This window comes from Mya arenaria, chromosome 4 (assembly GCF_026914265.1).
Source record: "Mya arenaria isolate MELC-2E11 chromosome 4, ASM2691426v1".
Lineage (NCBI taxonomy): Eukaryota > Metazoa > Mollusca > Bivalvia > Myida > Myidae > Mya > Mya arenaria.
The window spans coordinates 3,634,403-3,661,953 of record NC_069125.1 but is presented as its reverse complement, the minus strand read 5'-3'; the positions used below and the strand labels follow the sequence as shown (position 1 = coordinate 3,661,953).

The following is a 27,551-nucleotide window of genomic DNA, read 5'->3' as shown; positions in this document are numbered from 1 at the left end:
AAAACCTTCCAGGAATCAAAGCACTGAACGTGCTTAGAGACTAGGTGAATAAAACGTGGTTGACGAAACTGCTCTAAATGACGTAAAGCGTTAAAAAGTGGTGTCGAGATGCGTGTGATAAGCACTAAAATCTGTGCTATGTAAATTGAGGAGTGCATAACGATGTATAGCATGGTTGCAAGTTTCTACGAGTGGAAAATGTATATATTATTTGTAAGTAAATATACGTTGCTACAGATTCTTCGATACTGTATTATTGTTTTCATATCGAGCACCATTGACAGCTTAATACTAGCAACATCATTTGACAGATTGTTAGTGAATATCACTTAGTGTTTGCAGAATTCACAGACTAATCGTTTTTACAACATCTTTTGTAACGATATAATCACACTAATATTCAACCTAAACCAAACTTCTTGCACATAGAAAATATCAGTGGTTTTTAGATACAACACATTAGTCATGTTAAGTATTGATGTCATTTCAATTATTGTTAATCTCATCTCGCAATAAACTTTTCATTTCATTGCGTCATCAAAATCAGTCTCGACAGCTACTATTCCATTTCCTAAATCTCCCAGCACTTTCATTGCTTTGATTGTAAATAATTTAGGTTTTGAATATTTACGTTAACCTTATAATGCCCCCAAAGGTGGGAATTTAAAACCGCACCGTGCGTCTGTCCATCCGTGAGTACGGTTTAATTTCTTTTCCTTGTATAGGCATGTTTTAAGATAACTTGTGTTCGACATTCCAAGACTTGTGTCCCTATCTCTGAGGTCAAGATAGCACTAAGTTTTTATTCCCGACGGGATACTGCATATATGAGGACATACAATAAATAGGTGGTCTTTTCCGGGCTGTAAATTTCTCTTGTATAGACACACTTTGAAATAAATTTCAACATGTCATTGACATACCAACACGACGTGCCGCGCACTTAACGGACACAGCTCATATTACATATACATGAATAAATGGAAACGCATGTACACAATATAAGCAAGAACTGATAAAAAATATCTATAACAAAGTATTTACATATAGACTTTCACAAATAGGCTTCAAGTAAACGTACATAGATTCCAAAAACATCATCATCATCATCATCATCATCATCATCATCATCATCATCATCATCATCATCATCATCATCATCATCATCATCATCATCATCATCATCATTAACACCACCACCACCTCCACCACTACCACCACCACCACCATTATCATCACCATTAGTAGCAGCAGTAGCAGCAGCAGGAGCATCACGGCTTATATCTATATCAACCTATACATCGAACTCGTACATGGATCTCTTTAAGACTTAAAATTAACTACGTCAAATATATACCGTTTATGATTGTCACACGTGTGAAAATACAACATCATATCATTCGGGTATTCTTCATGCATATCGTAGCTTCTATTTAACACGTGTTTTCATTCTACAATAACTTATTGGATGGTCATCCCAGGTGATGTTCGTTCTGTAACATCACATGGATTAAAACAGTTTATCTAGAAAGGCGTAAATCTATCAGATGAGCCGTTTAAGGAATTAATTGTGGTATTGATGTCATTATCGGGGTATGAACGCAGTTAGGTTTAAAGTGTGTGGGGACTCCACGCATACTTTAACAAGCTCAATTGCGTTCATATCCCCGACATCAATACCGCAATTCATTACTTACGTTTACACCAACGTTTCATTATTTCATTTTCAGATTTCTAAAAAACATACTTCATTTCATATAAAAAACTTACAGTAATTCGTCTCCACCCGTTCTGTAAATAGAACGACTGACCCTAAACGTAAACTTTCAAACATAAAAAATGAAACACTAATAACAAAAATGCATTTTACATATCATAAATACACACTTTCTTACATGCTGATTTAGGTTTTTCGGTGCCTGCTTACACAATACAAACAGAAACAAGATAAACAAATTCTAATATGATCCGCGATCCGAACATATCTGAAGACGTTGCGTTCATCGGATGATAATCTCAACTGCCGAAAGGCATTTTATTTAAGGAATGGAAGTTGAGGTGTGAGTATAAGTCTGTGTGTATACTATAAGTATCTATCATGTGTTGCCGGTAAGGATTTTAAATCCGGACCGGAAAAAAATCATGATTGATTTGTTTCTTGCATATCTCTAATTATCAGTTTGTGGAAAATTGACGAAGGCTTCACCAAAAAGCGCGTGCGACGTTGTTCGCTAACGTCATAAAGCGCAGAAATTTTATATCACTTTTGACGTCAAATAGTACCTCTTAAATCGCGTTTTTACGATTATTCATTTTCAATTTTAATCAAAAGTCTTGCATACTTATATATTTGATTGTACATTATTGAAATGGCATAAAGCCCGTACAATAAAGGAAATAAGAAGTGACGCGTTGTTGCGCGTGACTCCACTTACGTATGGGGGATGTAAGACGGATTATTCCAGCACTTATCACATGACCGGAAACCCACGTCCGGTAAGTAAGAATAATAATATGTCATGTGTTTCCGTTCCGGATAGAAATATTAGACCCGAAAGCACCTGCGTTGCCAGGTAACAAGGCATGCCGAATTACCGGTTACGCAGCGTGTCCGAATGTAGGATTTTTCTATCCGGACATGACACACATGATTGATATTTTTTCTAGCATACCTTTAATTATATTTTAAGTGTTGAGTACTGTTGATAACATTTTTGTATTACAAAATTTGATTAACAATGTTCTTAGTGATAACAAGCAGTTGGTTTGTGTTTTTGTTGATTTTACACAAGCGTTTGACTTTATAGTACGAGGCAATATGTGGCATAAATTGTATATATTAGGACTAAGGGGCAATCTTTTTTCAATAATTATGTGTATGTATAATCATGTGCATTCAAGAGTTCGACTCCAAAACAATGAGTTAGGCGCAGTGATTAAAAGTCATTTAGGTGTCCGTCAGTGCGAATATCTATCGCCGTTATTATTAAAATTGAATATTAACGATCTAGAGGAAGTATTATATCTCAAAGGGGCCAAAGGGGTCGACACAGGTTGTTAAGATTCTTTCTGTTCTTATATGCGGACGATATTTTAATTTTGCTAATTCAACAGCAGTACTGTAAGCGAACATTAATATATCAGAGGAATATTGTAGGAAATGGAAACCTAAGGTTAAAAAAACACAACAAAGATACTTATGTTAAGGAAAGGAGGGGGAAAGATTATCTTTAAAACTTCAGTTTTTCTATCAGGGATCATCATTTGTGGTTGTAAACAAATTTACATATTTAGGTATAGTCTTAAGCTCAAGAGGAACACTTATGTGTGCTTCCAAAACGTTATCTGGTTAAGCTCGTAAGGCAATTTTGATATTAAGAAAATACTTAAACAAATTTACCAATATAACACCTATATTCGAACTTCGTGACACAGTGATCAGACCTTACCTATTATATGGTTCAAAAGTATGGGGATGTTCAAAACGATTGTCAATTGAAAGGATACAAACCCAATTAATGATATATGTACATTCGGTTAAAACAACAACACAAAATCGCGTTGTATATACAGAGACGGACAGACTAGGTCTGCAGTCGGAATGCATAATAAATATAATTAAATACTTGCTTAAAATTTAAAGTATGCCGAATGACAAATATATAAAAATGATCTATAACGTAATGATTAATGAAATTGTAAACTTCCCAAGTAAACAATCTGGGCAGTACATGTTAAAACAATATTGAATATGATTGGTTCATAAGGTGTGGCCTGCACATGAAGTTGGTGATATTTCAAGTGTTGTGTCATTTTTGAAGCAAACAATACGAGACGTTTATGGATACTCCTCAAGAGCTTTATTTTAAATACACAGTTCTAATTTTAAATTTAAACCCTTCAGTGTGTTAATGTACAGAAATTCATAATTGCTTTAAGCCAGTTTATACACCAGTCAATTATAACTACGCCCCCCCCCCCCGCCTCCCACCCCAGGTCCGAGGGTATGAGCCGTGTTTTTACCTACCAGGTGGCCCCGCAGTTCTGTGTGAATACGGTGGTTTTGTCTTCGCGCCAAATATTGCAGGGAAATGGGCTTTAACTAGGATCACAAGGGTGCGGGGGCATTTAGCGGGGATTTTACCATCAGTTCGTCTTCGCAGGAAGGGGATTTTACCCGGGCTTTGCTTGACCGAAAGTGAAAGTCCCCGCTATTCACCGGACCTAGGGTGTGTGGTTACAATTGACTGGTGCATTAGATTATCGTCCCATCGGTTAAAAAAATAAATGTTTGTAGGTGATATAATAGAATTTTGGGACAAAGACCTGCCCTCATTGTAATGTCTTAAAAGACGATTGTTTTTTTCTTTATTGAATGCAGCCTGTATACAAATATTAGATCTAAATATATGCCATGATATTATCGTACTCATCCAAATATATTTAAATATCTCAAATGTCCTGTTGGGGAGGCGTCATTCTTCTTTTGGAGCGTCAGCGGAGATCTGCAACACTTTCTGTTTGTAAGAATTTCGCCCAAACAGTTTCAATACTGAAATATCTCCTATTGAAAAGCCGTGCTTCCTGAAAAAAATAATTAAATCCACTTAAAGATGATTCAAAGATGAATGTTAATAAGATACAATGGATTTCATTGTATGATTGGTCAGTCCGATATGATATTGTATGGTCGGCCACCCGTGTTATTGTTTCCGACTGTTTACACGTACATAGCAATCAACAAACATGGTTCTGTCAATATGTTTGCACTTAATAACACATATTGCAACTTTAATAACGACGCGTAGCATACATGCCTGATAGGGGTGCCGGTATGAATCATTCCGACGGCTTGACCGCGTTCTGCAATGCACATTCTCGCAATACTTTTGTTTTTCATGAAAGACAATCCACAAAGAATTCCTACCATATTCGACTAATATGCCGTGCACGAGGAACTCCAGCTCATAGGCTGTTTTCGCACCTTCTGTTCCGCATGGATGATTTTGTACATGAAAACGTGTTGTCTTTGTGTAAATCGACAGATTGGTGTGTACAATACAAAAATAACAAAAAAAAAGATTTATCAATTAAAAATATCGCAATGCAAAGCATCATATTTTAAATGGTGGCCAATTAGAAATTCGCCGAACCGTACATCAAAAAATGGCAAATACCTGACTTATCACAATGATGAAGCTATGTTATTGTTTTCTGTAGTGTGTCAAAAATTATATTTTTAGGATCAACAATAGCTAATATTTATACTTTACGGTTTATTTTAAGGAATTTTGGGCTTAGCAGCAGTATAATTTTATTTATCTCCTCTTCCTCTGAGTTCTTGAGTCTGTTTGGATTTTTAGCTCGACTATTCGAAGAATAAGGAGAGCTATACTAATCACCCAAGCGTCGTCGAACTTTCATTCAACATTTTTCGCTTTGTTTACAAATAAAAACACAGTGGAGTTGAATGAATTGTGTATTTTGTGTAGGTTTCTTCAAAAATGTATTGCTTTTTGTTAGGTATGGAATTCAGAAGCTATTTTGGGGAAGAAAATGAAACAAAATGAATTCGTCAATTGTTTGATATAAATAATGATGTGTTGCCACAGAGAGTGAGTTTGTAATGAAAACAATATGAGTAAGAATCAAGAAAAAAATCAAAGCTTCATCTTATTAGTGCCTCTCTTTGTGTGTCGACTTAACTATTACGGCAATCAACACGTTTCAAGCATTTCAATTCTTCTACATTATTTATTAATTTCAATATTTGATCTATATGGTCTGCAATTTAAGTCATTTGTCTAACATCTAGGTCACCTTTTATCAGATCGATTCGTATGCAAGTGATAAATGAATTTAAATGATGTTTGTTCCATACTACAGACCTAAAACACGAAGGGTACAATGCTACTAAAACGTTTAGAAATGTGACAAAACGAAAAATGGTCAAACTAATAAAGGATATATTCCCAATTCGCAGCTACAACGCGGCACGACATACCAGACAAATGTTACATCTAATAAAACATAAACAAGAAGTTAATTATTTCCAAAAACAATAATATTTTGTCGAAAAATGTAAAAAAAAAAATATAACCTACATAAAGATGTTTAATGAGAGAAAATCTCTTGTTTTTTTGAAAATGTAAAACAATCTACATTATGCTGTTCTGTTAAACGATTAAAAAAATAAGAAATAAAATAAACCCTCCCTTGTTGTTTACGCATTCGTTTGTCAACATCCATTCTACCATGACCCCATTGTCTGCCCCAGACAGCACTATTGGAACAGTCTCAGTCCACAGGTACTCGTGGACCATCTCTATGCTGGTATTCTTAACCAGGGGTTCTGGCTGCCTCAGACACTGATCCACGGCCCCAGCGACGGCCTATATCACTACTCTTTGGGTGCCTTGGGTTGAGCCCTCCCTAGGACGGCAATCTGTTTCCTTCTATGTATTTGTATCCTTAATTCGCTCGGCAATAAGATCATTAATGATGATGTGGTTTAGCCAGCAACCCAATTCTTACTGAAAGAATTTGCAGCGATGAAGCAACGAGGCACAACGTTGCAACATTGTAGCACCGTGCCGGAATTTACAAAACCTGGGGTTTAGAAATGGGACACAGCAGCGCGGTTAAAGTGAGATACTAAGACTGAAGCATAACATGTCAATCAAATGTCAAATATATTGAGAAACTATATTATTTATAATAGAATAGTTTAATACATTTCAGATAACACAATTTACTTCATTTAAGTTCTTCTTCTATATTTCAATGAGTATTTGGGTTATCGATTGTATCGCCTTTTGAATATAAATACTTGTGAGGCAACACAACTAATCCTTTTTAAGAAGAAGTCAAAACATTATGTTTTCTGACATCCGATTAACCTCAGTTGAAAACAAAAAAAACATATCAGTACATCAAAGAACAGATTTTCCCACGCACAGTCTAGCATTCGTAGATATCGTAGAATTAGAATTTGTCATGCAACGGCATTTAACAAAGCGGTAAAATCAACACCCGAAAAAGAATCAAATTTCAAAGATGATTATATACTTTGTTTAAAGAAAATGATCGATCAATGATTGAAGTTTGGACTACGTCCTTTGTGTCACTGAATAAGATCATTCATCGGTGTGTCGGCTCAGGTCTTGTCTCTTTTGTTTCTTTGTTTGTTCTTTTTGCACTATTCGCATCCATTGGCATAGACAGGAAAAAATGACAATTTAGTTTCACGTTATATGGCTGCTTAAAAAACATCGAGCAGCTTTACATCGTACAATTCTCCTGATATCTTTTGTTGTCTTCCTTTAGAATGATTATTTGTTTTGATGACTTTAAACGCATCACTAATATGCAATACAAATTGCCATAGTTTTTACCAACTAAACAAATTTAAGGTCAATATCGAAATTGGATGTATGTTAGAATTCCCAAGCTATGTATCAACATTTCATAGTACCGTATGTGTTAAAGAAAGTCTCAACATGTAAGCTTGAAATAACAGATGAGCTATTGATTCTCACTAATACTTCTATTGATACTGCCTATATCATCTCCGTTGATAAAGACAGGAATTATTGGCCAAATAAACAATCAAGGACAGGATCTTGCTCAGGATATTTCATGTACACACTTAACCACTAAAACAACGGTATGACGAATATGAATGTGCTTAGTCAAAAACACTTGATATCGTTTTTGAGCTTAGCAATACTTAAACATTTACATTAAAACAAAAGATTCCTCTTGTATAGTTATTTCTAATTAGCCAAATAGATTTGGGATTGTATAATCATTACAATTGAACAATTTCTATAAAACAAAGGCATTCCCTTACAATAAAAATCTAAAATTACACCAGTCTCCTTTATCTCAAGCGACGATCAACCTTAATTGCTATGAAGTCTGTTCTCTTGAAAAGGCTTACTTGAGATTGCCAAATGTTTCTTTTGACCTGTCTTCTGTTTACAAAAACAAACGCCAAGTATCAATCAGCCATGTCATCTTGAAACATATCATATATGCCATTGTTAACATGTTTTGTTATTGAAAAAGAGGTATCGATCAAGATACGTTTAATTTTAATAAAACTAAAGCATTGATATATTTTGATACACTTTACTCCACTTTGTAACATAAACTTTTAAATAGTCGTAGTAAAAATAGTAGTGAAAAAAACCACGGTTTTACGAAAAGCACGCAGTTATTTGTATGAATGTTTGCCTTTAAGTATTAGCCAATTGTTTCGCCTTTGTAACATTACATTTGGACTCCGTTGAATATTGACCCAAAGGGTCATCTTTCAACGAATGACAAATCAAATTTAAAAACTAATACTGACCGTTAATTAATGACCTCCCCTCGTTTGGAAAGTTTACCCTTGTTCAAAACTGATCAAGACTGGTATACAATATCAAACTCAAGTCATTCCTATGTGCATAATTCATTTATTTGATTCCTTTTATATGTTGGTTAATTATACCATGCAGTCCGATCAACTACATCAATTTCATATTGAATTGAATGTAATATATGAATTCCAACCAAATTATAGTCAGGTTATTTTACAATTTACTTTAAAGCAAATGAACTCCTACATGCTCGCAAATATAGAAAAAAAATCGTTTATATTTTTCAATACTTGTTTTTGTATAGAAGGCATGCGTCGTAAATAGCAAGTATTTCCCATTAACAATTTACCAGGGTAGGAATTAATTTGTATTTGGAGTGAAAACGGGGACTTGAAGTAGCCCGCTGAAATCGTAATCTCTCGCCTGACAACTAGCACGTGAATGATCTGAAACCGAGGTCACATTGGTAGTTAACGTTAAAATAAAGCAGTGATATCTATGAATCCGGCATGCCTTTTGTAAATGCTATATCGCTTGATGCATATGCATATAGAAGCATTGTTTAAATCCAGGCCAATAATACTTCCTTTGTGGCATTCAACCTGCAAGCCGAAATCCCCCTTTCGAAAATAATACATCGCTCTCAGTCTCCAGGAATTGCATTTTTGAGTGGATTTCTTTCCTTTACAGTCCACTTTATAAGATTTTGATGATCATCCGCTCGAAAGTTGTAGTTTCAAGCTCGGGCTCGACATTACGTGTAGTTGAGCAAAATTCACCACAGATCAGTTTGCAACGACATTTTTTACAATATATATATATTATAATAATTTAATATTGAATGCCAACGACGGGCTTTTTCTTATCGTTTACAATTTCCAACGCGTGTTCCGATTTAGTGCTATTGAGTAAAAAATGAACGTAAACGATGAGTATGGCGAAAATCGGGGAATGTGGTTCATTGACTGACTAAGTGTTGAGTAAAACAAAAGATTAAACGTTATTGAACAGATTGTGGGTTACGATGCAATATTTACAAATAAGCGTTTTAATTATATCCACAGTTTTTCGTATTTTCTCGGCAAATAAGGCATTTCTGTGCATGTTGTAAATGTGCTTTGATGTCTATATTCCTATTGTCCATACTTAATGGTTATCACTCGACTGTACACGTTTCCTGGTCGATTTAGTGTCATTTTGTTTTTTACAAGCACAGTACGAACATTTTAATAAAATTTCAAAGGAAAAGTTCTGTACAATTGTTTAGCATTTAGAATACTTATTTCTAAAATCAATTAGAATCATGGGGTACTGGATGGTAAATTGCATTTACATTTTGTTTTCCAATCCAGAAAATGACACACCTTAAAAAATTAACAAGCTGATCATGGTCTGAAATGACACCCATTAGGGTCTAAACTGCCTGAAAGAAAAAAGGATACGGGGCGTATTTCTGTCAAGGAAGATAATACTCCGTGGCACAAACAAATCTACAAATGTATTCACAGATTTTACAAACGAGCTCTTCATCTCAATCACAGAAAAAATACTTGACCTGTGTGCCATCGAAGCTTACGGTGAATTGAAATGATGTAAGTGACATGCATTAAAAGAGACGACTGCAATTTCCAGTCAGATCTTTATCACAGCTTTAGAAAACGGACGTGATATTTTTGCTCTTTTCGAATAGAATATTAACTTTGGCCAGTGTACGGCGCATATGAACGGGAAACAAATGCCCTGTGTGATTTTTTTTACTCCGAACTGCCAAGTTCCCCCCCCCCCTCGAATTTGAGCGCCAGCCAGTGGAGTACCAACAGCAGCAACAAAGAAACAATGAACTTTAATTGCTATAATTACGAATTTCAATTGCGATACTTTATACTGAAAAATAGTATTCACTTCTGTCATATCTAAGGTACAAGTTTATGGTTTGTTCAGTAATTAATACACGTATATGGCATTTCACCCTTCATAGTATTTGTCAATTTCAATGCACACCCATTAAATAACGGTATATAACAAAGGGCCGGTATTCGATTTAACATTAAGATAATGAGCTAATAAAAACTATTCATGAGCACAAGAACGGTTCACTGACATGTAAATTGGTCCACAAAATAAGATAAGATTTATTTGAAGTGTTCACGCCACTATAGAGGAGTTATTAACGGTGGTTTGTTTAAGATCTTTCGTTGTATTTAAAAACAATTAAGGCATTACTTGTTCAATTTAATCAGATGTGTGATCTTTCTCCTAGGCTTAAGTAAGGTAATGGTAATAAATAGATCAAAACCGGCCCCTTGATGATAGGTGCAATATGCAACAGTGTGATTATATTAAAAATAAGGTGGCACTTGTGTGAGTGTTCATGTCCTTTCCCTGTAAGTTTATGGTAAATATAATTCATTACGAATCTGGTAAAAGAGTAACCGGCTCAGAATCTCCTTTCGCTTTATATGATATGTTAATAAATAAGTGATTTGATATTGGCCCTGTTATTTGTCCAAAGGCAGTCGTATTGACACGAGGCCGAAGTCACTATTAAAAAGGAGGCCTTTGTAAAATCGGACGAGGTAAGTGCTTTTTAAGGGCTAACAATTAAAAGTTATTTAATAAAATAACCAAAAATAGATTTGAATTTAAAAAAAAAAAATGCGCCTTTTAAGCTTAAAACCAAATCTACGTTTGCTGTAAAGTAATTGCTAAGAGTGTGTGGTGCGACAACAGTGAATGATTCTGTTTATAGTATAGCATAAAATCCCATAGTTGGTTTCACAGAATCTTCCGGTTATACTTACGGTCACAAGTCAAGACTTTTGCTTTGAGCAATTAATGAAAACCGTAGTGAAATCAATCAATTTGGGTTATTTATTCGTTTAAAAATATGGGTAACAAATGAATAGCAAATACCAAAATTCGAACATTCGTTCTGCAGGGCTGTATGCGTGCTCCTTTTGAAAATTGCGACGAGACTTATGCTTAACGCCCTTAAGCTGAATTGCTTTTGTTAACAGTATTTGCAAATTTACCAACTTAAAACTGTGTGTAAATTACATGACAAATTTATTTTCATATTATGCTCACTAACGTCTATTTCGACACAAAGATATGTATGTGTGAATACGTGTCTTTATGCCACATCTGAAATCAAATTTTCATGTGGGAGACGGTGCGGGGACACATCACATAAAGACTATTCCGTGATGTAGACGAAACGACGGGGGGGAATTAAGAACTATATATAAGAGTCATTATTTATGGCTATTGAATACATAGTACTGACTTATGACAATCAAATATCAGCTTGATTTTAACAAGTATGCTCATGTTTTTTTGCAAACTCATACTATTTCTAATTGCTTTACACCCTTGAATTCTTTATTTGCCTCTGTAAAGAAATTCGCCATATATCATTATTAATCTTGACAAGTTCGTAAAAGGATATGGGTTTGTGAACGCAATTCCTTCCGTTCTTTTGTGTGTTGACTTGTTTTATCTGTCAAGAGTACTCAATGCAGGAGGTAAATTCTCCAAGATCGGGCTGATATGAGGACCCGGGTTTCCAACCGCCCGTTCAAACAAAGAATGTTGACACATGTCGTCAAGTAATTTAACAATTTGGATTTAAAAAAAGATATTTGAATATAACTAAAAGAAAATTGAAGAAAACTAAGACGAGATTCCAATTCAAACTGTACTGTTCAGACTAATACATGATTGTAGTTAACATTTGGAAACCAAAGCCCCAAAACACTTGGGAAATAACATTGAGTTAAATTTTAAAAAAGCAGATCATATAAAGATTGTTACCAGATACGATCACATAAGGATTCATACCAAATAAGATCATATAAACATTGATATACAAATAAAATTATATACAGACTGATATTTGAATAATATATAAGACCACACACACACACACATATATATTGATATAAAGGCTTAGCGTTAACCTGTGTGGAAAGGTACGCCCGATGTGGGGCTTGAACCCGCGACCACCGGGATAAAAGCACTCCGCTGCCCAACAGAATTGACCAGGCGACTGGTTCTAATTAATACGAACTACACTCCTCCGATTATCTTTTTTAGGCCGACCAAGGAACTTTTTTTCTTTTATTTCTGACACAAATAAATTTAACCATAAAGAAAAAGTGTGCCCAGTCTAGGACGCCGAAAAAAGCACGGCGCTCTATCAAATTGATCTAACCGGGGGCTGGTTCTTACCCACACATACACTATGGACTGATACACAAGGTCACTATAAGATGATAATCGAGTACATTATGGTAAAACAAAAACACATGCAACGCATCAACAAGGTTTATTTCATGTTAAATGGGACAAATATAGATTGTCATCAATTGGTTATCTTCAGAATTTCTAAAATCTCTTTGGTCGTTCAAAATCAGCAAATGGCCTAGGGGGAGGACGTAATTTCGTTTCATGCAAACATTAAGTGAGGAAAATGTTTATGGCAAACAAAATGGCGGATTTACAAAGAAAAGTACCGATTCTGGTACCAACTTTTGCCTGGTAACTGGACTTTTTCTTTAAATTTTGAACAATGTATGTTGCATGTATAAAGTCCTATTTTCCAAACTTCAAGGTTATTACACGACTGAACACGTTTCCAGTCATATTTTTTGTACCTTAATCCCCCATTTTGTTTATTGCACGCACATTACCCACATTTTGGTGAAATGCAAACAAACTTCTGCACAATTGTTTAGCCTTGAGAGGATACGTTTTTAGTTCTGAGAATCGCTAATGATCACGAGTCTTTCAGTCTGGTATGTGATGTGTATACTAATTTGAAGTCAACGACTTTTTCACTTTAGTAACGGACTTCACCATGGCCCGATTTAGAAGTAGAACGAGCCTCACGTTATACAGAACATCACACACAACCGCAGTGACAAAGAAATCCGTCAGAAAATGCTAACCTGTCGCCGATGAAAAAACGCGCTTGTGTGATGACAACACCCAATGTAGATACATTCTCAGTGTACAAAAAGAGAAACAACTACTTTTTGACAGTGAAATCTCAAGCAAAGACAATACATGTGCAGTGAGTCGCGGAACTCGAAATAATGAAAATTCAGTCTGTACAGTGGTTCATGAGTATGTGGCAATTAAAATAAATGCTAAAAGCAACGAATTAGATGAAGACCTACTTAAACTAGGACTCCAAGCTGTTGGGCCAGAATATACCCAATGAACTAACACATTGAACAACCTTAGTGCCACAATAGAGCGTTTAACGGCCTAGTTTAAGCCTTCTAGAAGTGACACCCCATCCGTGTATAGTAAGCAACTTATGTGTATTGATCTTAGTCTTTATTGCTGTCTACTGTCTATCAGATATGAGTGTCCTGATGTGCAATTTTAGAGGTTTAATTATAGACATGAGCAAATGAACTTGTCTTATAGTTGTTTTTTCACTTTTTCAAATTATAATAAAACATTATTACAATGCTTTATAATAAGAATAAGAGTAATGTTATATGATATACAGGTACATGTATATAATAGCTAGCCGTACAAATTAAACATTAAAATCTGAGAAACTGACCACCAAGTAATTTCTGTCAAGTCCAATAGAAATAGTTCGTCTCCTCAGAATAACGCATGGCGGAGGTGTTTTCCGAATCATACCATTTTATTGAATACTGTCCATCTTTTACCAGGCGCGTTAAACGCGCTTTTGTTTACGTGGTATTTCGTGTCCTTTTGGGTGTTCTGTTATGATTTAAACATCTCTTTTTGTACACTGAGAATGTAGCTACTTTGAGAGATGTCATCGGCGACAGGCTAGCATTTATTTTTGTTTTGTTTACGGATTTCTTCGTCACTGCGGTCTTGTGTGATTTTTTGCATAACGTGAGGCTCGATCTACTTCTAAATCGGGCCAAGTTCAAGTCCGTTCCTGAAGTGTAAAAAGTCGTTGACTTCAAATTATGATACACATCACATACCAAACTGAAAGCCTCGTGATCATTAGCGATTCTCAGAACTAAAAGCGTAACCTCTCAAGGCTAAACAATTGTGCAGAAGTTTGTTTGCATTTCACCAAAATGTGGGTAATGTGCTTTCAAGAAACAAAATGGGAATTAAGGTACAAAAACTCGGTCAGGAAACGTGTACAGTCGAGTAATAACCATGAAGTTTGGAAAATAGGAATATACATGCAAGCACAGTTATAACATGCACAGGTATGCCATAATTGCCGAAACAATACGAAAAATTGTGGATAAAATCAACACATTTATTTGTAAACATTACCTCCTAAGCAACAATCTGTTCAATAACTTTTTTATCTTTAAAGTTATGATACCAAACTAAGATGTCGATCGAAGAATATGTTTTTCGCCACATACTGGACGCATACATTTTTCAAAATTTAAAGAAAAAGTCCACTTACCAGCCAGAATCGGTACTTTTCATTCTGAATCCGCCATTTTGTTTGCTATGAAACATTTTTCTCACTTAATGTTTGCATGAAATGAAATTACGTCCCCCCCCCTTGATTTTGTTGAATAGGATTAGTAACCCTATTGATAATTGAACGATTTGATGCCTGAGTTAAGAAAGTTTGTTTTGCATTAAAAGTTTTGTTTAAAATTTCAGCAATAAAAACAGTTGAACGAATGGAAATGCTTGTATATATAAAGGGAGATAACAACAAATATTTGCATACAAACGACAAGTGTTCAAGAGTGCAGAGCCTTTTTTAAAAAAAAAGCCTATGTAAAAAGCGTCTTTAGAATATTTCAAAGAATGCGAACAAAAAGTGAAAAAGAAAAAAGTTGGTACATACTATTAACGGCTTTCATTTCAGGAAAAAAAACCTTAACCGTTCTGTAGACGTTGTGGTGATTATAATGATGGCCATGCTTATTTTCATATTCACATGTTGGCACAAATAGATGTGGCTAACGCGATTGCTTTCACAGTCAATATCATTTCATATAAGTTTTCTTTTCGGTCATAGGTTCTGTCTGTTTATTATGAATGTTCTCGAGATGTATTTATTGTTCGAGATTAAATTCAACAAATTGCCCTGATCGCATTTCGAATACATTTCTAGACATCCTGTTGCGTAGGATATTTTTTCCACGTAACATACCACCCACACCCACTCCAACAAACACACGCACACATGTATACGCGTTTATCTATACTTGGGAGTTATATGCTTCCCCGCGTACCGAGGTTTACACTTCCATGTTGCAAATTACTACTGTATAGGCAGAGGGGCACACGTATTCTGAATCTGCAACGGTTTCAGTGGCGGGTCCAGGACTTTCTAAATGGGGGGGGGGGGCAAATAATTACAATCATATCAAACTTTTTTTGAATGCATTATTTTAATCATATAATGACATGGAATTAATATTTGTCTTCACTGTCAATGATGTTTGGCAGATCAATTTTATTAAAAAGATAGCATTTACTGATCTCAGATAAACCTTTCAATAAACAACAACGATATCTTGCCGGTTTGGGGGATCGAACTAAGGTCGACGGATTAACAGGCTAAGTCGTTAACCACTCGTCCACCTGAGACACACATATATGTAGAAAAAAAAATGCTATATAAACCTACAGTATATTGATTGCACTCAACGATACTGTAGGTACTTCGGATGCCATTGCCATTTAAGTTAACTGAAATAAAAACAACTTGACATCAAATTCCAAAAAGGGTTTCAAATAAATCATTATGTATTAATTTTCAAAGGCTTAAGCATAATTCGAGAACTAGACGATAATAAAGCCGAAATGAAAAGTTTCAAGGCGGCAACGTTTTGAATTTAAACTTTTGTTAAATGCACGTCATGCACACACATATCTTGTTGACACACAATGACATTATTAAAAGCAATGGCGAACATATAATGTGCACATGTTGACAGTTTAAAACATCTTATATTTCTGGTATATGATTTATTCTGAAAACAGTAATCTTACGCGTATAACTGCAACCATATTTGTCTACTTTTGATCAGCTGTCCGTGTAAAATGCGGCGCCAATTTTTCATTATAAAAATAATATAAATCGAATGTTCGGGCCCCGATGTCATTTTCAAGATACTTTTTCTTGTCGTATTCTATATTATACTCGATAATCAGGTTCAATTGTTTATTTACTCAAATGCTTATATAAAATTTAAATTGTGACAAAACAACTTATTTGTACAGTTGAATCAATAAAGATGTGCCCCCAATAAACATTACTTGCCGGCCCGCTGGGCGGGGCACGGGCCCTCTGTGCCCCCGGTAGATCAGCCTCTGGGTTTAAGTGAAAATATTGAAACTGAGCTGCAAGATGGCGGCGAAACGTTAAAAAATAGGATTTTTGGAACCTGTTTTCACCTGGTGAATATTACAAATTATAAATTTCCAAAAAAATCATGACGCGCATTCGGCTCTACAATCTAAATGTTTCTCTCGAATTTTTGTTTCAAGCTATATAATATAAGGTTATGGAATACAAAGGTTAATGAAGGAAAACCCTCGACCAGTCTTATGTTTACAAATGTGGAAAGTGAGATTTTGATACTTTAAAGGTGGTCATATATACTTGAATTAAAGGTAAAATCTGCACATTTGACAAACTGCAAAATTGTGAGTAAAGGTAGATATTTCTATTAAATATGATTAGCCTTCTGATGTTGTAATGTGATAATTAAGTAAGCGAAGTGGAAATGTTAACTGCAATCAATTTGTACAATGTTGAGAACATATTTAATTATTAGTGAGAGCTAGAAGATTAACTGTGATGTACTATTGTAACGGTCCGCTGTAGGCGGATGTGTGTTCATAATATTCCGTATAAAACGGAAGTACGTTCGTAGTACGTATGTTAACTTGGTAATATGCAAATTAGCAAAGCCCGGGATCTGTAAGAATAGAGAAGTTAGTGTATATAAAGACCAGTGGACCCCTTCAGGGTCGAGCATGCTTTTCCCTGAAGGGATCTGTTGGTGTTTGTTACAATACGCCAGAAAGCTCGGCTATCAGGTGTTTGTTTGTTTGACGTTGTACGGTGTTTGTCTGATGGTCTCGCACGTTACAAATGGTGGCAGCGGTGGGATAATGACAACTGCCGGAACGGAGTTGCCTTACCCATAAGATTCCCAGTCTGAGTCTTCTCGGAGGGAAAAGTAATATAACGGTCCGCTGTAGGCGGATATGCGTTCATAATATTCCGTATAAAACGGAAGTACGTTCGTAGTACGTATGTTAACTTGGTAATATGCAAATTAGCAAAGCCCGGGATCTGTAAGAAAAGAGAAGTCAGTATGAAGACCAGTGGACCCCTTCAGGGTCGAGCATGCTTTTCCCTGAAGGGATCTGTTGGTGTTTGTTTCATTACGCCAGAAAGCTCGGCTATCTGGTGTTTCATTGACTCGCACGTTACACTATCATCTCATATGGTAGAAATACCGTGTTTCGTGCACCCTTCTTTCAAAATTAACTCTCTATACTTCACAAGAAACATTTCTTTTGATATAAAATCATAATTTCTTGTATTGTAACTCTTATTTGAGAATAAGAGTGCCCCTTAGAGTGTAAAGACTTTAAAGAATGTGTCTTAGCCTTGATAACGATACAAAACATCTTATAACAGACATTTACTATCAGAATTAAGTAATGATATAAATTGAATCATACTCTGACAAAATATCCAGGAATAGAGGATGTCATGTATCATTATGAATAAAACAATATGAAACCAAATGAAATTTATCTTTATCGTTTAAGTTACATTTAGGAAAATTTCTATCTAGTGTATTTTTACGATGACACTTGTAATATGACGTGTGACAGTACGCATTCCATACAAGTGAAAGGGAACAAACTCCACACCTTATAATTGCCTTCCAGTGATTTTTTTTAATATACAATACAATGCAATACGATTGTTTTAATATATTATAGGTGAAAGAACACAATTACGACTACTGTATACTGATATGACATACTGGTAGAAGCTTTTAGTAAACATTGCGTAAACTGAACAGTTTTTAAATTTGAAATCCTTAGTTTTCCTCTTACGTCGCCATTTTGCAAAAGCGTTAATTATGATGAATAAATAATAATCGTAAAATTAAAATATTGACAGACCGGAAAATAATAAGGTAACAAATGGAGATAATGATGCTAATACTATTAATAATACTGAAAATGTAAGTTCAAGTATTACCGAGGAAGAAATAGAAAAGTTTAAAGAAAAATAAAGCCAGTGTAAAAGAGCATTTCAGATATACTTATCAAATAATGAAAGAAAGCATGTATTTACCAATGGCTTTCCGCAAAGTACATTTTACTGTTGCAACATAACTTTCATAAGAACGCCCATCCACGGTGCGCGTTCGACAATAAAATTCCGGCACTAAAATATGTTCCTATTTGAGGTATTACTTATCATTTCGACATTTGTTGTCACTGATTTCCACACTAGACCCAGCACTGATTTTGTACGTTTAAATTGTAATGCATAATCACTGGTAACTTCTACAGAGTACCGCATTAAGACACAAATCTTCTGAAACCTGACAAGAACTCAGATGTTGTTGTAACCGGGTTTGTTTTGACCGTTTTTGTTACGGACGATTGGACTGTTGTAAAATGTACATCCGGGAAACTTGAAACGTAGAATCGATATTTTATTTCATGAAAACTCTACATTTTATGTATTAAATCTTCTCCTGGGATTTGTCAATGGTCAGTATTGGTTTAGTTTATTTCTTTGTTTTATTGTCCATATGTAAAAGTCGTGTTGGGTTGGAATTCTTTGTATTTAACGTATTTTTCTGTCTTTGGAAACATGTGTTTTCACCGATGGTCAAACATTTCCTTTAGGCTTTATCACCAAAACAACCCTTTTACCCATCTTACCTGTGCATGAAATTTATTACAGTATATGCAGTAACCACCTTATTGGTAAAGCACACAGATGTTCGTGGAGTGAGACAGCTTGGTGAAAGCTAGTCCAATTAATTGTACGTTGACGATTTTTTTTTTACGATTTTTGATATGGCAAATCCTTCACATACAAATTGTTTTGTACCAAAAGTGTGTAGTTATTCAGACCAGGATTCCGGGTTTTAGCATACTGGTTGAGTTTGTCAATCCGAACAGTCTATAAATACGGAACACCTGTTAAATCACGCGTTTGTTTACCTTGATCAATAATTCGATGATCTAGAATGATACAGACGCTTGCCTTAGCAACGAATGCAAATTTTCGTCAAGTTTAGGTGAGTATTTTTCTTATAAATCCCTGTCAAACTCCTAATCAGGTGAAATGTAAATATGCAGCACGCGGGCGAATGACGTCACAGACCGCGTGCACAATTTTGAAACCGTTTGAGGTTTTGACGCATTTGCGTTGCCAACTATGCTATTACATTCTTAGTTTTCTTCCATATTCTGCAAACACCACTTATTTTCTTTAATTTGATTTGACGCTTATTTTGTAATTTATCATGTAAATGCTATTAATATATTTGAAATCGCACTGTAATCAATATCATGGGTAAGGAATGTTGTTAGATTTTCAAAGCAAGGGACACAACTCAAATTTTCTAAGATTAGATTATGTTCGAGTTGATTCCCATTCCCATTGTGTGTTTGATTAGAAATGAAAACAAACTATGACCAAATAGCAATCTATTTTTAGATAAAATATAATTTTAAAAGCGATCGGGATTTACATACTCATTTTCACGGATTGAATGTAGTCTAAAATATTAGACGTTTTATACGGGATTCTTCCAATCCCTAACGTCTAAACGGGAATGTGCAAAAAACAGGGGTGTTTTAAAAATATTAAATTGTTTTAAGTGAAGTATTTTATGGTTGAAATTGATCATAAAGAGTTATATTCATATTTTACCATGTAAGTGAAATGCTATTTTGCACTAAACAAGCATTTAATGCATTAAAACAAGTTGTTTACCTTTCCAATAAAACGAAAGTTGACTGACACAGAAAACGATTATGCGAAGTTGTTCACTCGATACAATCGTAATAACTCGGCCTCCTCCGACAAAGCTTCGAGATAGACCTCGTTATACAATCGTAACAACTCGGCCATGGCCGAAATGTTCCGAGAGATTTAAAACTGTGCCCTGAAGCCTTGCAGATGCCCTTCATGTATATATCGTTATGTTTTGACAGAATGAAATAAAGAAAAGCCATCAAACTCATAATTATAAGTTGGATATTTATTTTTTGTGTATGGAACTAATATAAAACAACATTATCTGGTAATATTTCTTGTTTTTATGATATTTTATAGACGCTATATGCTTTTACCCGGAATCCTGATCGGAACAACTACCCACTTTTGATACTAAACAATTTGTACGTGAAGGATTTGCCATATTAAAAAATCTAAAAAAAATCCGTCAATGTACAATTATTTGGACTAGGATTGAATGGTGATTTACTGTGCTTGAATTGAATGTTTTGCATTTATGAATGAAAATATTTTGTGAATCAGAGGTTGAGGTTTGAACCAAACATTATTAATGCTAAGTTTGAAGTTACTAGAACCAAAACTCGCTAAGATATTGTTAAAAAACTGTCAAAACTGTTCGGATTTACAAACTCAACCAGTATTGCTTTAATAAAATATCATAAAAACAAGAAATATTACCAAATATTGTTATTTTATATCAGTTCCGTACTCAAAAAATAAATATCCAACAAATTCTTATGAGTTTGATGTGTCTTTTTCATTTCATACTGTCAAAACATAATGACATATATACATGAAGGGCACCCAGTGATTTTTTTTGGAATTATTTTTAATGTTTGTGCCTTGCAAATTGGGAAAAAAAGTTGACTTTGGGAAAAATACAAAATCAGGCCAAAAGAGCTAATATAATGGAAAATACATGTTTTAACTTTTTATTCATACATTATGCTGTGAAAGAGTAAGTCTTGTAAAGATTTTATTAATATTTCAAGAAATTCATTGCTTTTTTATCCTTTAATGTAATCTGCATTTATCAAATTGGGAAAATAAATAAAAATTGGGAAAAATGGACAGGTTTTTTGCAAGGGAAACAGCCTTAAGAAGTTAGTAAATTGCACCAAAAAAAATCACTGGCACCTGCAAGGCTGCGGTTCACAGTTTACAACAATCGGAACACCTCATAGATGGCTGAGTTGTATTTATGAGGTCTATCTCGAAGTTTGTCAGAGATGGTCGAGTTGTTACGATTGGCATAATTGTTGTCTGTGTCACTGAAGTTTCGTTTTATTGGAAAGGTAAATCCTGTGTTTTTATGCATTTAAAGCTTGTTTATGCAAAATATATTTGCAACAACATAATAAAATATGAATACAAGCATAAATTTTATTTTCTATTTCAAACATCAAATACTTCTCTAAATACAATTTCAATATTTTTCAAAACCCCCCGTTTTTTTGCACAAACCCATTTAGACGTTGGGGATTTGAAGAATCCCGTTTAACACGCCTATTATTTTAGACTAGGTGTAAGCAGTCGATTGTATTAATCGGTAAGACTAATGTATGTTGTTATTGTTGTTGGAACACATTGTGGAGTATATTGTACAGTGCTAAGTATGAGTTATACCATTGACAGCCATGGAGGCCAGTAATTGAATATATGATTAATTGTGAACATGAATAAATTATGTTTTGTATGTTTTAAACTAGTTTGTGTTAGAATTGCTATGTATCTTAATAGTATGTTATTTGTTTTGTTAATTGCAGGTTACAGAACTGCTGTGTATGCAGACCTGGTATGTTGTATGCTTTAACAGACAATACAGTGTGAAGTGAAATGATAGTTGTGTTTATTACATATCGCTGCACGTACCATAGCTAAGATGTACACCTATACATATAAAACAGTTATTAAGATCTTGTACCCTTTTTTCTACAAACTACATCTATAGTAGCATGAGCTAGCTTGGATATATTGTCATATCAGTTATCTTGTAAAGTTTCCATGTGAATAGCACTTGTCACAAGGCAGGTACTGGTATATAAGCACACATGAAAACATAGAAAAGTAGTACAGCCCTGTATAAGCAAGGCGGCATGTAGTAAGGACCACTGGTGTGTAAACTTGTGGCACACAACACATTTATTGGTGACAGATATCTCACATAAACGGCCCTGAAGAATAATAATCCCATCATGTAACAATTGCTTGTTTGCACGCTCTATCATCATTTTTTTGTAATACACTGCATCTATGCTAACAAATTAGGACATCTTACAGATTCACTTAATTCAACATGTAAACAAGGTGACCTGTTACTATTCCTACAGTATGCCTTGTTCATTGAGATCTAGGTTTAGGTCCAACTGCCATTGTCAGTGTTCTCAATAAGAACCGGCTGCCGGCCAAAATGGACGGTTCAAATGGCAATTGGGCCGGTTCAAATTTTGAAAACTAAATGAATTTTAAGTAAAATAAGTAGAAGCTTGTCGGTTACTTCACTATTTGAGACGGTTCAACCGAAACTTATTGAGAACCATGCATTGTAAATTTGTTGTTTTACAAATTTTTATAGATTGAATCATGTCATCATATTGTTGGTTCTGCACGAAAAAATGGCTGCCATATACAGCATCCACCGGAGAAATCCTGCACTATTTCTATCTCATCCACGCTTTACAATGGCCAGGTTGCATGATCATGAAGTCATCAGTCGAGATTGACTGGCGAGGCAATTGAGAAATGATTTGGTTGGTTTGATAAGAGCGGACAACGATCATAAGACAAACCGAGGCATTGGAATAGATGCGGAGACAAAGGTATGCTTAATTCAATTGTTCCTGGAACAGCACGGGCATCATGCAACTGTTGTAAACGTTTTTGCTTGAAAGTATTTCCATTATATATCTTTGGGTTAATACTGTACTTGGAATTAAAGTATAGTACTGTAACCACATTGGGAACCAAATGACTAACTGGTTGTTGGTGTGAAAAATAGAAATGCAGCTAAGGAGCAGCCAATACTTTATTTCTAAAGCGTGTACATTATTCATCATTATCATTTAATTTTACTAGTGATGGAGTGTGTACGACAATATTCATAAGTACCAAAAAGGATTATACTGGTTACAATTAGAAACTAGTGTTTCGGATATGGATAAAAATTCGGACACTTCGAAATGCTGCTCTGTCTGCTGTATCAGTATGTCATTCAATACAAATTAATTTACCCCATTGCATTGGTTTGAATGATAAACCCACATTATTTATTAGGAGATCAGGTTGTTGCAATTGTTACCAAGCCGCACTCCATGGGCCCCATTTAAATGAAAATCTGATGCTATAGATCGTAACTTTCTGGTGTTTTGGGCGTAAATTGCCCCTAAATTTACAGGAGCACCAAACCTCTCTTCAGCATTGTAAACATGGCAGAAGCATTCGGCATTATTTTCATGGCAGGAGACGAAAACGTGATTGGGGGGAAGCTTCCGGCAAGGTTGACCCTTGCCACTGTCCACGAAGATCTTGTCATCTCATGTTATCAGCTGGCGTGTGCAGAAATCTGTGAGTTTTTGGCACTGATATCTGAAAAAAGACATCTCCTTCCACATAAACTTTTCATCGTTTCTTTAGCCAGTCGTCTATAAGTCATCCAATCGTAAGCGCTGATTTTTGTATCGAGACTTTTGAATGCACATCAAGGCTCGAAGAAACATGGCGGACTGGTTACAGTTAAGCTATTTCTCAGACACACGAGCAGAAAATTCATTTTTTAAAATTAATGAAAATGATACTGTCTTCAATATTATTAAATATATTTAACATTTTAAATACTCTTAAAGAATGTATGTGGATATCAAACAGCAGGAAATGCAAGTAAACATGAAGAGAAGATCGTCATACCAAACATGCCGGGCTCTGTGTTGATACAATTAGGGGAGTCAAATTCATTGTCATAGAGTTTCTGTCAAAAACAGGAAAAAAGGGTGCCACCTACAAAGACTGTCAATGCATTTGATATAATGATGTATATGTCTATATGACAAAGACATTTGAATGAGTACCTCTTGAAAAGTATGTATTCTGGCAGTTTATGACTCTGACTAAACGTTTTTATTTGTGCCAGTGTTCAAATTAGATTTTCCTTTCTTTTGCTGTGTATATACCTGGGAAGAAAAGTGTGCCCTGGTTTGGGATTCGAACCCACAACCACCGGAGCACTAGCATGGCCAGATAATAACAAAATTCAGACTCATGATTTCTTCTGAAATGGTGTTTGAAAGTCATTTTGAGACCAATTCTATTAAGCTAACAGGGCGGCTGGTTCTTACCCACACATATTTCAGTCCCTAAAATAAAAAAAATGAGAGACAGAATGATGTTGGTACTCAGGTTTTTCTGATATTTTTAGTATTGGAAATTGACATGATATATTTCACAGATATAGTTTATTTATTTATATATGTGTGTATATATATTGTATCCATTTAATACTAAATGTATTGTGTGTTTTCCAGATTATGAACACTCTGACAGATGTCATCTGGTACGATGATCTTTTCCTGGAAAAGTTCAAGAGTCGCGGTATCCATATTAAACCCCCTGCAGTAGCAATAGTCAGAGATGAACATCATAAGCTCTGTGTGAAATATGTACAGTTTAAAAATCTGCTAGGTAAACATGATTAAGAATGGGTGATGATAATATTATCGTTAAAGCCTCGAGTTGGGATCGAACATGTGACCCTGCCATAAAGAGAACGATATTCAAACCCCTCAGCCCTTGCCACCCTTGTTAATATTGTGCACAAACATGAAATTATTACTTAAAACCTGAATATTAAAAAAAAAATGTTTCAAAGGAAGCTTTCCATGCTGTTGGGACTTATTATGCCCCCTTCAAATAAGAGGGGTATATTACTTTGCACATGTCGGTCGGTAGGTCGGTCGGTCTGTCGGTAGACCAAAGCTTGTCCGAGTGATAACTCAACAATTCCTTGACATATGGTCATCAAACTTGACATGAAGATAGGGCCTGACCAGTAGATGACCCCTGTTGATTTTAGGGGTCATTGGGTCGAAGGTCAAGGTCACAGTGCCCTTAAATGGTTAAAGGATTTTAAAGCTTGTCCGAGTGATTAATCAACATTGCCTACACCTATGGTCATCAAACTTGACATGGAGACTGGGCCTGACCAGTAGATGACCCTTATTGATTAAAGGGGTCATCGGGTCAAGGTCACAGTGACCTTAAATGATAAATGGTTGTCCGATTGGTAATTTGACAATGCCTGCACACATGGCCCTCAATCTTGACTTGTAGGTTGGGTCTGACCAGTAGATGACCCCTATTGATTTTGGGGTTCAATCGAGCTAAAGGTCTAGGTCACATTGACCTTGAATGATAAAAAGTTGTCCAAGTGATAACTCAACAATGCCTTCACCCATGGCCCTCAAACTTGACTTGGAGGTTCAGCCTGACCAGTAGATGACCTCTTTTGATTTTGAATAGTAAAAGGTTGCCCGAGTGATAACTCAACAATGCCTGCACCAATGGCCCTCAAACTTGACTTGTAGATTGGGCTTGACCAGTTGATGAACCCTATTAATTTTGGGGGTGAAAGGTCAAGGTCACAGTGACCTTGAAGGCAAACTCAACAATTCCTGGACCTATGGTCATCAAACTTGACATGAAGGTTGGGCCTGACCAGTAGATAACCACTATTGATTTTGGGTTTCATTGGGTCAAAGGTCAAGGTCACAGTGACCTTTAAAACGAAAAAGTTAACAAATCTTCTCCCAGTGATATCTCAACAAAGCCTGGACCTATGATCATCAAACTTGACTAGGGGGTTGGGCCTGACCTGTAGATGACCCCTTTTAATTTTAGAGGTCATTGGGTCAAAGGTCAAGGTCATAGTGACCTTGAATGCAAAAAGCTTGTCTGTGTGATAACTTGACATTGCCTGCACCCATGGCCCTAAAATTTGACTTGGAGGTCCATGCATATTTCATTTAATTGTCCAGAGCTACAGATAACTTTTTTACTTAAAGTGTACTTTACACCCTTATGCAATTTAGTTAAGTGTATGGTAAACCCTTGGGCCATTCATTAAAGTGTAATGGCGATTTCTTAAGTGTACTGGTACATTAAATTGAATGACTTATTTTATTTAATGAACTTTTATAGTACATAATTATGTAAGAACTTGCACAAACTTGAAATGGTGCTCAGCAAATTACAAGTCCTGATTAATTTTAAACATCTTTACTACTTTCTTGTCTTATAGCCTTCTGTAAGTCTCTTAGGATAGTGAATCGATTTTAACAAACCTGTTTAACATTTAGTCAAAACAGCTAGCTGGAACGGTATAAGTACTTGGAAGAACGTTAAGCCCTATTTATTATTTTTAATCGTAGCGGTACGAGCAGCTGATTGATTTTATGTTGTAATGGGCGATTTTTAAAGTGTATTTACGCCCATTACGACCCTTATCTGTAGCTCTGATTGTCCAAATAGTCCTGACAACATGGCGCTCAGGGGGGAGGGGGGGGGGGTGCATAATGTTTGACAAACATCTCTTGTTTATGTAGTAATACTAGTATTAATTTAAAGAAAACATTAGTCATTTGTGACTTATTAATAAAAATGTGGTCATGTTTGTTACTCACTCTTGAAGAACATGCAGTGAAGTCTGATAGCCTGGCCAAGGTGATGATGTTTCCATGGTGGATGAATCAACACTTTTCTGCCTTCAAGAAGAGTGTTTCTGATCTACTGGAAGCACTGGAAGGATCAAATACACAGAGTTGAGAAAAACCACAGAAGTTGTGAGCCTGTGAGGTCAATTGATAACAACTGGGGTCTTCAAGTGATAGAAGGTATGTGTAGTGAAGTATAATGTGTAAACATAGTTGCTTGAATAGAACAAAGGGTTGTGGTGATGTATTCCATAAACTATTTATGATGTCCAATGATGTCCTGTTCCTATAAAATGCCACTGGGTATTAACAAACATTTTATGAAAAAAATATATTAAAATAAAAATTGATATAACAATTTATTAATTTTTTAGAAATTTATTTCTTATACTTTTTAGCTCACCTTAGCCGTAGGCTGAGGGTGAGCTATTAGGATCGATGATAAACCGTCGTTGTCCGTCTACAATTAGTTTGTTAACACCCTAG

At 35.3% G+C, this 27,551-nt stretch overlaps 1 long non-coding RNA gene across 1 annotated transcript; it reads left to right on the top strand.

The window, feature by feature from the left end:
• The first annotated feature begins 23,821 nt into the window (after positions 1 to 23,821).
• Positions 23,822 to 27,239, top strand: LOC128231228 (uncharacterized). The gene is made up of 3 exons (XR_008260318.1): positions 23,822 to 23,928; positions 24,882 to 25,038; positions 27,044 to 27,239. It is a non-coding gene; the product is annotated as an uncharacterized LOC128231228 (long non-coding RNA).
• Positions 27,240 to 27,551: the final 312 nt, after the last annotated feature.